The sequence below is a fragment of the Pelodiscus sinensis genome, chromosome 5 (genome assembly GCF_049634645.1).
Source record: "Pelodiscus sinensis isolate JC-2024 chromosome 5, ASM4963464v1, whole genome shotgun sequence".
NCBI lineage: Eukaryota > Metazoa > Chordata > Testudines > Trionychidae > Pelodiscus > Pelodiscus sinensis.
The window spans coordinates 66,579,248-66,594,216 of NC_134715.1; the positions used below are offsets into that span (position 1 = coordinate 66,579,248).

Below are 14,969 nucleotides of genomic sequence, written 5' to 3' on the forward strand. Positions count from 1 at the left end.
CTAAAAGAACAAAAAGGAGAACAACATTTAGGTCAATGAATAGAGTTCCCCAGATTCGCATTAGTGGAAACAAGTTTAATTAACGAGCTGTTATGTCACCTAGAAATATTATCAATAGACTCTACTCAGTTGTGCATCTGTTTTGAAAGTGCCAAGGGACTCCTTAGGGTTCAGTTGATATCCATAAAAGCATCACTGGAGTGCTGCTATGAAATCTGTTATTTTAATTAAAAATAATGACAATCATTACTGATTTCTTTCATCTTAAATTCTCCAGTTTTCAGGCTTCAATGTCTTATTGATTAATCTAGGGTCTGGCCACCTGTTGGCAGTCCTGCATTGCCTGTTTTCTTTGGCTGCATCTAGACTGGCAAGTTTTTCCACAAAAGTAGCCACTTTTCCAGAAAAACTTGCCAGCTGTCTACACTGGGCCACTTTGAATTTGCGCAAGAACACTGATGATCTAATGTAAGATTGTCAGTGTTCTTCTGCAAATACAATGACTCCCCATTTGGGGAAAAAGCGCTCTTGCACAAATGCTTTTGTGCAAGAGGGTCAGTGTAGACAACTGAGAACCATTTTGCGCAAAAAAGCCCTGATGGTGAAAATGGCGATCCGGGCTTTCTTGCACAAAACCGCATCTAGATTGGCACGGACGCTTTTCCGCAAAAGCATCCGTGCCAACCTAGATGCTCTTTTCCACAAATGCTTTTAACGGAAAAACTTTTCCGTTAAAAGCATTTGCGGAAAATCATGCCAGTCTAGGCAGCCTTTGTGTCCACAATTGAGTTAAGCAGGAGAGAGTGAGTACGAATACCTAGCAGGTAAAATGTGGGAATGAAAGTCAGGTTCAAGTCAGTCACTCATTTCATAGATTAGCAACTGATTTTCAAGAGGTTTCCTTCTACAGTAAAACTCCAAGGCTGTGTCTAGACTGGCCAGTTTTTCCGGAAAATCAGCCGCTTTTCCGGAAATACTTGCCAGCTGTCTACACTGGCCCCTTGAATTTCTGCAAAAGCACTGACGATCTCATGTAAGATTGTCAGTGTTCTTGTGGAAATACTATGCTGCTCCTCTTCAGGCAAAAGTCCTTTTGTGCAAAACTTTTGCACAAAAGGGCCAGTGTAGACAGCTCAGATTTGTTTTCCGCAAAAAAGCCCCGATCGCGAAAATGGCAATCGGGGCTTTTTTACGGAAAAGCGAGTCTAGATCGGCACAGACGCTTTTCCGCAAAAAGAGCATCCGCCCGCCAATCTAGATGCTCTTTTCCGAAAATGCTTTTAATGGAAAACTTTTCCGTTAAAAGCATTTCCGGAAAATCATGCCAGTCTAGACACAGCCCAATAGTCCGGCATCCAATAGTCCAGCACGACTGATAGTCCGGCATCAAAATGGCAAGAGCCTAGTGAGTGAGCGTCGGCAAAAAAAAGAGTCACAAGGTAACAGAGGCAGCAGCTGAACTGAGCAAAAAGGGTAAAAAAGGCTTAAAAAACCTAAAACATTACAGTATGCTGTATACAGTATGTACAATAAAAAGGGTTAAGAACCCTTTATATACAGTATATAATGTATACAGTGTGTATATATATATCCATCTTATAGTACATCCTGATACTCCGGCATATCTGATAATCCGGCACCACCTAGGTCCCATAGGTTCTGGATTATTAGAAGTCTACTGTAGTTCCAGATGTGAGCTTGTAAATAACAGCTTAAAAAAAAGAAAAGCACAAAACCCCTTGAAAATCTCTTCCAAGAAAGTTGTTTGGTTCACTGTATCTATATTAATAACATAGAAGTCTTTAGTTACAACCCTGAGCATGTACTAACTGTAAAAAAAATGGCACTACCCTGAGAGGATTCTTAGGAAGCACTGAGATTCAGGGACACATCTGTCACAATTCTTTCCCTGCTTCTTCCTGGTTCCTGGGAGGCAGCAAGTTACTAGTGGCCTACAACAGCAACAAACTACCATATTTCTCTGCACTGTCTCAGCTTCTCTGGCACATGAAGAGCATGAGTAGGGGCTTCACCTGCTCCTTGCCCTCATTCCCTGTGCTTGTGTTTTGGACTGTACAAATTCCAGCTTGATAACTAATGGAGAGGACCCAGTTCTCTTTATGGATTATTGGTAATAATCTCTTTATGGATTATTGGTAATTTCAGCAACACAAATTAATCTAGCTATATCTGAAAATGAATCCTCTTTCTTGCATGCTGACAAAGCAGCTTGGGGGAGAGAGGCCCTTTCATCTGTAGCTGCTTAGCTGCATGTCTTTTCATGATCAATTTGATGTGGCAAAGTGAAAGATCTTTCCCCTGCATCTCCCTTTGGTTATGGAAACTAATGTAAATGAGCTCCACCATACATCAGCAAAATCTACTCTCTCTAAGCAGTTCTCCATGTAGATCTTATGAGTCCAAGCTACCAAATTAATCTAGTCTTAGAATGGAATAAAACTGCTATTGGTTAAAGGAATGTCAAAGCACCAGCATAATTGGCTTCTTCTTCTTTCTTAATGGAGATTGCCTGTTTTCTAGAACTGGAAGGGACCTTGAAAGGTCATTGAGTCCAGTCCCCTGCCTTCACAGCAGGACCAAATACCACCCTTCATGAATTTTTGCCCCAAATGGCCTCCACAAGGATTGAACTCACAGCCCTTAGCAGGCCAATGCTCAAACCACTGAGCCATCCCTCCCCTTTACAGTATTTAATGTAGTATCTACTTGCAATCCACTTGGGGCCTATCCCCACCCTACCTATTCTCTTTCATTCACTATTGAAATATTGACTCTCACCTCTGATTGGCACTTACTTATCAGCCTCCATTGCTGCCTTGTGAAACTTTCAAGCCGACACCTTTGTGCTTTCTCCCATGTTACCTCCTATAGGGTACAGTTAGACTGTGGGGGGTTTATAGGATACTACCGCGTCCAGCAGAAGAACAAACACTCTCTTTCTGAAGCCCCTATATTCCTTGTTCCATGAGAGAGAAGGGGGATTTCGAAAGAAGGGATTTTTTTTCCAAAATTTGGCCCAGTCTAGAAGGGCCAAATTTTAGAAAAGCCTCTTCCAACAAAAGTATCAGAAAAAGATACGCAAAATATGGCGCACATTTTGCGAGACCCTCTCCATCAGCATAAACTAACTCATTATCCTCCTCCAAAGCTTTGTTATGATACCTACAGAAAATTTGGCAATAGCTGGGATACTGAGACCACTGCATGATCATACTGAGCTGTATTGTCTCATTTTTACCTTCTGTTCCCCAACAGTCTGTAGCAGTTGTCTCATATTTTATAATTGGTTTGTAAGCCTGTTGGTGCACAGTCTCCTTTTTAAAATTCTGCTTAATACAGCACCTAGCACCAGGCCTACTGCTTGGGGTTCCCATGAGATAGTTAATGAAATATGAGAATTTAAGAATTGCCTATATCGGTCTAGTCAGCATTATTCAAATCATCTTTAAAAACTGACACTAAATGAAGGTCTGTAGGGTCCCTCACTAAGACTAGTCATTCTGCTGAATGAGCACAATGTGTCATTATTTTACTGTTCATGTTGATAAATTGACTGGATTTGCACAATAAGGGAGATTTCTCTAGCATAAATTAATGCTGCTCCTATGGCTGTGGAGCCAAGCATCCATGAAGTTTTCCTTAGATGGATGAACCTTAAAAGGTCAAACTAGCAAATTGAGGCACTCTGCAATTTTGAGTGGAAAGGATCTGGAAATTCAGTGAGTGGCCAGTGGTAGGGACTGCATATTAAAAGGTAACAATTCAAAGGGATTAGAGTATCTATTGCTAACATGCAAAGCAAGCACTGGAATAGCCCAGAGGAGAGTAGTTGAGTGGCTGAAAGGGTGGAGATGTTATGCAGCTGATATCAGCCACCACAAGAAAGACACCCTCTCGCTGTGGGGGAAGATAACAAGGTGAGACTCAGTCTTGGGTGCCCTGAGAATCCTTTGTCTCCTAGGGATTGTACATGGCTTAAAGGTTCAAATTCCTGTTCTGTCATTCACATAACAAGCAACCCAGAATGTACACACACACCTTGCAAATATTTTTATTAGCAAAAAGGCTCCTGGAGGTATAGGAAACCAAAATCTCCCAGACACATTTTTATGCAACATTTCCAAAGGTTGTCTTGTGTTTTTAAAGTTCCAATCTTAGGTGCTTCACAGATGTGTAGGAAGGTGTTCAGGTCACTCTGATGATAGCCAGCTTGCCTAATGACTAGAGTATCTTCACAGTACTTTCAGGGCTGGTTTATCCAGTGTGTGTTGGGTTAATTGCTCTTAGGATTCTGTCCCAGCTGAGATGACAGTAAGGTAGAGATGGTGCACAGACTACCTTCTTGTATTTCAGGGAGGTTATCACAGGCGACAGAGTGTAGAGCAGTGGTTCTGAAGCTATTTATCATTGTGAACTGTATTTGAATTACCTGGACCACCGTGCCCCCCAACCAAGGTCCAATGCCCATTGCCTCCCACCTGGAGACCCTTTACAGAGTGAAGCCCTGAGAGTAGGGTTGGATGACATGGACCCCCTGCACTGTGCAGGATGTCTGGCACCCCTCACATGAGACCCAACCCCATTGGGTAACTGTGGATTCTGCAGGGCAGGCAGCAACCTCAGATTCTGCCAATGCCTGGCCCACCACTCAGAGTGGCCTGGACTCCACCAGTGATCCCAACCCTAGTGCATCGTGCAGTCAGGCAGCTGGCAACCTGGATCTGCAGTGGCCCATGGCCATTAGCATACTCTCTGCTAATTAGACTGCATGTGGTCCACACATTGAGAACTGCTGGTGCAGAATTGGATGGGTTTGGAAAGAAAGAAGTACTTCAAATGAGGGAATATTGAATTTAAACTGATAGTTACACCTAGAAAGTCATGGTGCAAAGACAGGAGTGGGAAAATAGATTTGCAATTAATAGCCATAAAGCAGAATGAGTGGATGAGGTGACAATCTGTGTCCTTGACAATCTGTGAACCAAATTCTGCTCTTACTTACCACCACTGCAGCCCCATTAATTACAAGTCACAATTAAACTGGTGTAACATGAAGTTACACTATAGAAACAAAGGCAGATAAACTCTATCATAAATTACAAGAAAAGCCCCCAAAAATAAAGGATAAACCTGCTCCCACTGAAGTCTGTTGGAAATTTTGCCATTGACTTAAACAGAAATGCTGGATCAACAGTACATTTGGGCTGTTGGCATTTAGAAATGAAATTCCTATAATTACAGGCAAGGCGACCAAGGTGATTGCCCGGCTGCTCAGTCACTGTCCTGGCTAGGAGCCACCCGGCCACACAGTGCAGGCAACCACAACATGTTGCCTTGGGCCCCGCAAACTCTTTGGCTGGGCCTGTATAATTATACGAAGGGAGGAAAGATTTCTGTTTAGTCTTGATTTTTTTTTTAACTCTTGGTAATCTCATTCTATGACTGATTAAAATGATCTAAAGTTTTCATGTAAAACGTGATTTTTTTTTTCAGCCAATATTTAAACTGTCATTTTTTTTTACTCTTGGTGGTGGTTTCCCCTCCCAATTATATTTTTCTTGTAACCTTTAAACTTAATTAATTCATTTATCACTTCGTTCTAATTCTATCAGGTCTTGTAAATTTTTTTGATAGACTAATTTTTTAAAATAATAAACATGAGTGATGAGGAAAATTAAATGACTTGCCACATTGACCTGACCAAAGCTTGATAGGCTTCAAAAGTGGTGTGTGACAGACTGCTGGCTAAACCAGAGCTCTGCACCATAGCCTGGCTGAAGAGGCTTAGGGGAAACAGCTGAGCAAGCCCAGACCTGAAGGGCTATTAGAAGCAGCTGTGGGCGTCACTGACTGAGGGTTATATAAGACAGAGGAAGGAAGTCAGGAGAGGCAAGGAGCCAGGGTGTGGTTTAGTGTGCTCCCAGGTAGATGGAGGAGCTGGCTGACTTGACTGTAAGCTTTGTAAATAGAAGGTGGTGGGAAATGACAGTAAAAGCACAGTTGACTGCACCAGAAGGCTCTCTGGACCAGATGGTGTTGCAGACCAAGGGGCCTGAGTGGGGACTCCACTACATGGTGGCAGAGAATTTGAGTTACCCTTTAATTGGCTGGCTGGTTCAAGTGTACTGTCATTAAATCCATCAAGAGAAATATGAGAGTCTGAAACACTTGTCTATATCACTTTTTTTGAATCTGTGTCTCACAGCCTCACCTCCTCTTTAATGAGTTGGCATGAGAAATGAAATAAGTAAAATGGAAAGTGCCATAGTCAAGCAGATCAATAGCCCATCAGGTGTGATCGTGTGGATCTGAAGAGGCCAGTGCCTGTATGTTTATTACAAGGCATAAAATGTGCATGCAGTACCTGTGTTGAATTCTGATGGCAAACATTTAACAGATGTTATTTGTTCCTCATCTGGGTTTTTCACAGGCTATTTAGACCTTAAGCGAGTTACTCTCATTTAATAGTTTTCACTGTCTATTTTAATTGAATTGGTTCACTTGCATAGGCTTTGATCTTATGTTCTGACTCCAAGGTATTTCTCAGCTATGGTTTAAGTACTAGTATTTCCAGGGCTTTATTTTGTCCAGATTTCTGGTAAAAAGAAATAATTTGGGATGGTGTCATAATGGCTGGAGTTGGGCTCAATCAGGGAGAAGTATTCTGTATAGAGTATGTTCTTTCTCCTCTCCAAGGTGACAATAACGGTGTTCGGGCTACCTTCCTAGCTCAGTAGTTAAGACTCTGCTTGCCTGCTCCTAATCTATCCTACACATGTGAAACCTGAAGTTGTTTTCCTCCTCATCCTACTAATTATGATCAAGGTTGCTGTAGCAGGAGTAAATGAAGGCCTCTATGCATGAGGGGATCAGGAAAGCAGGCGTAATCATTAATCCTTGTAGAAAAATGGTAAATGTGTTTTGGAGGTGGGGGGAAACTTTTTTCTTTTTACCTAATCTAGTGAAGTTCTATGCTCAAATTGATCACACTTCCATTTTCTGGTTGATGAAAAAATCAGTTGATGATAGCTCTTTGCTAAGATGACCAGGGGAGGGGAGTGGTGGAGGAAGGGGCAGAAGCTATGTGAGTTGTCCCAGTAGAGTCTAAAATGTTGCCACACTGACCAGGTCCCCGACAAAGGAATAAGAATGGTGGAGTGATGAGACACATACACAGGCGCTGGCATAGGTGGGAGAGTGAGTGATCCTGATAAGGGGAAGGGAGACTGGGTGGTAATAGAGAATTCCTGACATAGTAGGGTGGAATAGAGACCCTGATTGGGGAAAGAGGAAATTGTGGGGAGGAGAGAAATTTAGCCCTAGTAATGGCCAGGTGGTGGTATGTACATAGAATCCCTGGCCTGAGGAAGGGGTTGGGTTGAGAAGAGGAATTAAAGCTCTCAACAAGAGTTTGTGATTAATTGGCCCTTTGTGTTACTGTAGTGTTATTGTTGAGCTCCTGTCAGCTGCCCAGGAAACCAAGATTTAACTTGAGATTCTTAGTGAAATAGGTGTCTGCTCATATTGACTTGCCAACCCTTATGGGGGTGGATCCCCAAATGTGCAAATCATAGTATGCTTTTTTTGTCACAGAATCTGGCCTCTGTGTCAAACGTGCAGACTTAGCAATGCCTTGTGCAATTATTAGGGTTATGGTGTCCTTATAGACTAGCATCTTGGGTTCGATACATTACCAGGCCTCCTTGTTATTTCTTACTAATTTTTCAGCTAGCACATAAGAAATATATATATATAATATTTTCACTAACTCCAATTTAAGCATGTACATGGTCTTATCCAGTAATCTTAGTTAACTAAATATATTCACAGTACATAGTGAACTAAATATATTCACAGTTCATAGTGACCTGGGCAGCACTATGCTTTTTTTCCATAATAAGACAGTGAGTGTTTTCTTTGAAATCTTATTTGTAAAGGTACAGCATGTTCATCCTTGATACCCAAGCAAGTACACATTGCAGAGTGATTAATTGCATTCAACCTTTTCATCCACTTCTAATTTTTCAGGGTACATAATTGGATGCAAATTGGCCAGTGTTAATCATTAGATATCACTAATTAAAAACAGAAGCTGTAGGTAATGGTATGATTATTGGTTAAAATAAATGAAGCAGATCAGGTAATACTTTTCTTCTGGGACTTGTGCCTTGTGTCTGAGCCTCATTAAACTGTAACATGTGAAGGTGCCCTGCTGCTACACACTGCAGGAGAGATGTACTTAGCAGTAACTTAAAAGTAATGTATGAGGTCAATGAGAAGAAAGGGGGCAGAGGGGGAAAGAACTATTCCTATGCCTCAAAAACTCCACAATTTAATAAATTAGGAACTTTTAAAAAAGAAACATCATTAGCTAGAAAATAACAAAATGTTGGTTGAGAGGGAAGCTTCCTTTTCCTCCTCCTCTCCCCACCCCTGAAATGTGCCAAGACACCATTTCCTGAACACTTTCATGGTCTTTTTTTTTTTTTTTTTTTTTTTTAAATCCAGACCTTACATTCTTGCTGTACTTTTTTGAGTGCCTCCATTTTTGGGTTTTCAACTTTAGACATATGAATAGACTAAGTTTCAGAGAATGAATGATCAGCATGCTGTGAAAATCAGGCCCTTTTATGGTATCTAAACTTTGATATCCAGAATTGCTCTTTACATCTGAAAAATGTTGTGTGCATGCTCTCTCTTTGCTGATAGGCTAGATAGTGGATAGTGGCACTTATAATTAAGGCTGTCCAGTACTTTCCACAATAAAATTTTTTGAAGTATTTATAACTTTGCCAAAGCTTGTCCATCAGGCTTGAAATTGGAAGTTGGGGGCTTGTGAACTAAATGAGTTGGGGTCCTATGGAAAAAATGGGATCATGCAGTTAGAAAGCATCATACTGCATTGGCAAAAGAGCCAAATTAGCATTCCACAGGTAATATTAACTCTGGCATTTTTTACCTTTTTAAGTGCTTGACTTGACAATTGTACAGATCTTCTGTTTGGTGCTTTATATATTCAGCTATTCAGTCAATGTAGTATGTATCTGTAAATAATTTAATCATGTAGAAACTTCTGATTTACTTAAAAAAATCAAACTTATTTAATAGCCCAGGAGAGATCAAGTAAGTGTTCCCATCTCCTCAGGTTATTTATCAGGGTTAAAAATTAATAGTAACCAGTTGTAGGAGAATCAAATTTATAGATAGCAATGATTTTCTCCATGTGGTCTATTACAAAAACCTTTTTATTTGATATTTAGCATCTATGTACCTGAAAATATTTGTGCTTAATCTTTTTTGCCCGTGAAGTGATTTTTTGAACACTCTTAAAAAATGACTGGTGTGAATGCAGCCCTTTTGAAAAGGTGATAGCTCTGGGGGTTGATTAAGAGCTGTTCATTTACAGAACCATAGAGCACATACAGCAATGGTATCACCTACAAAGTAGAGCCCCATTGTTGTGCCTCAGATTAACATCAAGGGACAACTCTATAATGTTTGCACTCTTTATTGCCATTTGTGCTGATGTTTGTATTCTGTGCACACTTGTCCACTGGAAACTGTGCTTAGAGCACCAAACACAGGTGACAAAAGGCATCAAAAACATCAAATGGTAAACCTTTCTTTTCACTATTGCTTTGGGCTGGATTTCAATTGGTGATGGAGAGGTAAAATGTTTTAAGTCCTATTACTGGTCCCCTGAGACATCACTTCCAAAACTAAGGCTCCTTTAAGGAAAGGAAGTGGAAATACTTGGCTATGAAAATTTAATGTTTAAAATTTTGAAAAGTTTTGTCTAGCTGTATGCATGGGTTTTAAACACTATTTGAGAGAAGCCTACAGTTGTGTCACTAGTCATGAAATCTGGGTTAGTGTGATGGTTTGATTATTTTTTTCACATGTGGGCAAAGCAAAGAACTCCATTGGCTTTGGCTATAATAAGGATTTATTTCCTCTTTGTTGACATCACAAAATAACAGCTGGCTAAAGTACAAGGCTATGTCTACATTGGCATCCCTTTCTGGAAAAGGGATGCTAATGAGACGAGTCGGAATTGCAAATCCGCGGGGGATTTAAATATCCCCCGCGGCATTTGCATTTACATGGCTGCCGCTTTTTTCCGGCTTATCCCCAAGCCGGAAAAAAGCGGTAGCCATGTAAATGCAAATGCCGCGGGGGATATTTAAATCCCCCGCGGATTTGCAATTCCGAAGTGTCTAATCTGCATCCCTTTTCCGGAAAAGGGGTGCAGTGTAGACACAGCCCAACAGTATTGACGTTTCAAAAATTAAATATGGATTGTATTTCATTTATGTAAGACTTTCAAAAGTGACTAGTAAATTTGGGTTACTGGCCAGCTCTGAAGTGTCTCAGGTTGAATACTCAAAAATTGAAGTACATCAAATTGCTAGTCCACTTGAGAAAACTGGTTCAAATAAGTCTGGTTCAAAATTCTAGGGAAGCAGAGATCTCAGCCTCTAGAACCTGAAAGAGATTTTTTTCCTTGGCTGACTGTCAGATCTTGAGTGAACACAGAGTTTGTGTTGAACTTGAATTCTGTGATGACTGGCAAAGAAAGTACTTGAGGTGGGTGCAACATGTGGTAGGAAGTTTGACTTGTTCAAACAAAGTCAAGATGTGAAATTAAACACCACCCACCCTTATAATGTAAAGGATTAACTGATAATGTGGCTTTTTGTATGTCCTCTTCCACACCTCTGTCTCCCAGGGTTTTTTTTTAAAGTATTTATTCCTTTATAAATCATCTCTCATAACTGAGTTGTTCTGATTATTTGATTCTGTATGCAGTGTTCCCATAATAGCTATTTTAGTGAACTCTAATTCAGTTAAATTTAAAAGGGACAACAACATTGTAAAGATAAATGGCCCTCTGATTTCTAACACAACACATTGACAAGTGACATTGATTTTATCACTATTTCATGGAATGATTTGAACATTTGCTTTACTAACTTGTTCAGTAATATCCTTGGATGAGGTTTTTGCTATTACATTAATGAAGGAATGATGTCTGGGTCCTTCAAGTAAACTACAGGCAGAAAAATCTCATCTTGTCCAATTACAACTCTGTTTAGAAAACAAGTTGGGAGTCAACACTATATTAAGAAATCTGTGTAATTTTTATGGGATTATGAAGGTGTGGCCAAATAGGTCTGAATTTATGTGGTAATAACTTTAGCACCTTGTTTTAGTCTAGATAGATTATTTTTTCTATAGCATGCTACCCGAAGCTGGAGGAAATAGCTTCAAATTCTGAAGGAAATGAACACTTGTGGGCTAGATTATGGCTTTGACAGACATAGTATATAGAACACTGTGTGGCTGATCTATTCTATAGCCAGTGTAGGAAAATAATTGTGCTTTTGAAACAAAATTGCCTCCTGGCTCCAGGGTATTCTTATGTTCTTATGCCTCATTTAAAAAAAGATACCTTGGCACTGGATAAAGTTCAGAAAAGGGCAATAAAATGATTAAAAATTTGGAATGGCTGCCATATGAGATGACATGAGGAGACAAGACTGGGACTTTTCAACTTTGAGAAGAGGAGAGAAAGGGGGAATATGATATATGTCTATGAAATCATAGTGGGTATGGAGAAAGTGAATAAGCGAAAGTTATTTACTTGTTCCCATAACATGGGGTTAGGGGTCACCAAATGAAACTAATGGGTGGCAGGTTTTAAACAAACAAAAGGAAGAATTTCCTGGAACTGTTTGCCACAGGATGTTGTGAAGATGAGGATTCAAAAAAGAGTTATATAAATTCATTGAGAATAGGCAATGATGGGCAAGAATGGTGTCCCTGGCCTCTGTCAGAAGCTTGGAATGGGTACAGGGGATGGATCACTGTTCTGTTCATTCTTTCTGGGGCACCTGGCATTGGCTACTGTGGGATGACCGAATACTGGGCTAGATAGACCTTTGGTCTGACCTAGTGTGTCTGTTCTAATGCTCCACGTTCTGTTCTGGGTAACCACAGTTGCATACTGAAGAGTTTTTAATTTTCCATTTGTGCAGCAAGTATCTGTATCTGTACATATGCAGGTCAGGGTTGCTCATGAGCTTCATGGGACACCCAAACCACGGATCTTCTGTGTGTGTTCTTTGAGGATGTGTATGTTTGTGATTTTTCTTGTGAACTCTGTTCATCTTTCCAAAGTTCATCACAGTTCTATTGACTGTTCTCTTAATTCAGGTTAATTCTCACATGCAGTTTGTAGAACGGATGCTCTTGTTTTAGCAATGTGTAATTGCGTAATAGTAGGGGAATATCTTCTGTCATTTTCACATTCAGCCGCTCTACATTTCTTCCAATCTCAGCCTTTCTGAGAGGATGGGAAAGTGTGGTCGCATGAAATGTTGAACCCCATTCTGCTGTGACATCCAAATTTAAAAATGTTGTCATTCTTTCCTGTGGCAGCCAAAAGCATAAGATGGATGTATTAACTGTTGAGCTAGCACAAAGTTCGTACCTCATCTGTGTTATGATGTAAAAGTCAATGCATTTCACTCAACAGTTGAGCTGATTATCTTCACTGAGTAATTCAATGTGGTGTGAATTTAGCTCTATGATCTTTTCATGAATTGTTATTGAAAAGGCTTAATTTATTTACAAAGAAAAATGACCACTTTTAATTACTGAAACAGTTTATGCAAGCACATTATAAACCTCACAGACTCTTCCAGAGTGACAGAGGCCCAGGGGAGATAAAAATCAATAGTTGCCAGGGCAAAGCAAGCCTTGGGAGTCAGAAACATCCCTAGGGAAAGAGGCACTTTCACTGCAACTTGAACACTGTAACGTCACTGACTGACACTCAAATTCCTAACCTGCAATCCTGGATGTTACTTACTGTTTATCAACTGGATGTTTTCTCTGACCTTCTCCCAAATAGATCTTTTGTTCTCAGTTTCTCTTTACTCCTTGCCAGCTATTTTTTTTTCTTCCTCTCTTTTTTTTCTCCCCCTTCTGTGGATGCTCATGACTAGCAAAGGATACAAATATGGCCGAAGTGAACTGCTCTCCTGCTGTGTTGCCATGGCTGATGTAAAGAGATATTGTAGGAGGGTATGGGAACTTCTGGGGAGAGTTCCACTTCTGCAAAGGACCAAGATCTGTCAATTTGGAATATGTACCCCACTGATCCTGCTCTGCAGTTTTGTTATGCTCCTTGCTTATATCTAGGCCAAAAGAATAAGCAAGGTAGATTCTGTAAAGGGGACAGAAGGATGAGTCTGTCTTTTTCTTTTGCTATATCGTTATGTTCTGAATATGTTGGAGCATGCCTATATGAAATATGTGGAAAGTCAATAGAAAAGGAGAACTCAAGATGCATTAAGAAAATAAACATAGCATGTCAATATTATAAATGTTCAGTGAAATTTGAAATGAATCAAACTAATAGATTAGATGACCAAGACAAAATTAGCTTATATTTAGAAGGGTGAGTCTTGTGATATATATTTTCCTAAAATGATCATCTCCTGAAACGATCATTTTGGTATCACATGCTTTATAAGCCTTTCTAATTTGGCAAAAAAATGCCTGGCTTTTGAAGTACGAATAGTAGTGATTGCTTTGCTCCATCCATAGTAATTAAAAAGGACTTTGTCCTGCTATATGTACATCCTCTAGTTTATCTTGCTATAAATCTTTTACTAGATTAAGCTTGTAATTGGGAATCTGTGCTTATCTACTGTAGAGTTTCCTTTCTTTCTTTGAAGATTGGAGAGCTTCATGTAAAAGATGTTAGGAGTATATTTGAGTATTGCATGGTGGGTTAAATGAGTCAATTTTCTAGGCTTAAGTATTTGACTTTTTTTAAACTACAATTTGTATAGTAATATATTTACATAATTAGTAAATCTGTATATTTTAGAAATGTCTGTCCATCTGTGAGTCTGTTCAAGAACTCCTCCTGAACAGTAAGAGCTAGGACCACCACATTTGTAATGTAGATTCCTCTTCTCCTCACTTAAAGTGAGGTCAGAGTTTGGTTGCGCCAGGAAAATTGGAAGTGCTGGGAATGGGACTGTTTTACATAGCATAGAAAAGGAGAGGAGGGATGTAGTGGCCACTGGGGGCAGTGAGCACAGAGGAGAGTTAAACTGCAGAGTGACCAGTGGGGGTAACTGCACCATCAAGAGAGTGTCTGAGGCTTGTCATGTTGCCTGTCACCAGACTGGGTAAATTGCTTCCTCCCCAAACCCTTCCCTCCTCCTATCCCTCAGTGCCAGAGGTTGGGGTGGGGTGGGGGCAGGGAGGGAGAGGGGAAGAGAAAAGGTCTTGGGGTATCCAGGGAGGGCTGGAGGAGAAGAGAAAAGGCACTAAGGGGAATCTGGGGAGAGGAGAGAAGGCTCTGCTGCAGGGTACCCTTCCTCCTCACCCCCTCAACAATCCTCACACCACTCTAGGCCCTCTGCCTCCTGCCCAGCCCTCCACCCCCACATTTCCAAGGCCCTGCCCTGAAGGATCTGGGCAACACTGGGTAAATCTTAATCTAGGATTTAATATCTGCAATATTATAAGTAACAAATAAATGAGGATATATATATGGCTTACTCTGTTGCCTAGAAAACTATTTTTAGCTCTTGTAGAATGCATCCTTTAGAAGGCAGATGTGATAGCAACTCCAATATTTCATGGGGGTTGAGGAATTTGTAAAAAATCTTGCGTTCTCTCAAATGTCAGCAAAATTAAGTTATGTTCTTATGTCTAACCTCAGACCTAAACCAGCATGGCCTATTTTCCATACAAATTTAATATGTTATAGCATGCATTATCCAATGACTCTGAACAGCATAACAAAAAACCCTTCAAAGGTTTCCATTGTGAATAAAATTACTAGATAAGATAAATTTTCAAGACAGATGACAGCGGAAATTAAAATATTCTAATAGGGCTTATACAATTAAATTCTCAGTTGA

General features: G+C 40.2%; 1 long non-coding RNA gene across 1 annotated transcript in view; it reads left to right on the forward strand.

The window, feature by feature from the left end:
- Positions 1 to 5,811: 5,811 nt before the first annotated feature.
- Positions 5,812 to 14,969, forward strand: part of LOC142829444 (uncharacterized) — a 91,195-nt gene continuing 82,037 nt past the window's right edge. The window contains exon 1 of the long non-coding RNA XR_012903857.1: positions 5,812 to 5,973. This is a non-coding gene — a long non-coding RNA (uncharacterized LOC142829444). The remainder of the gene's footprint in view (positions 5,974 to 14,969) is intronic.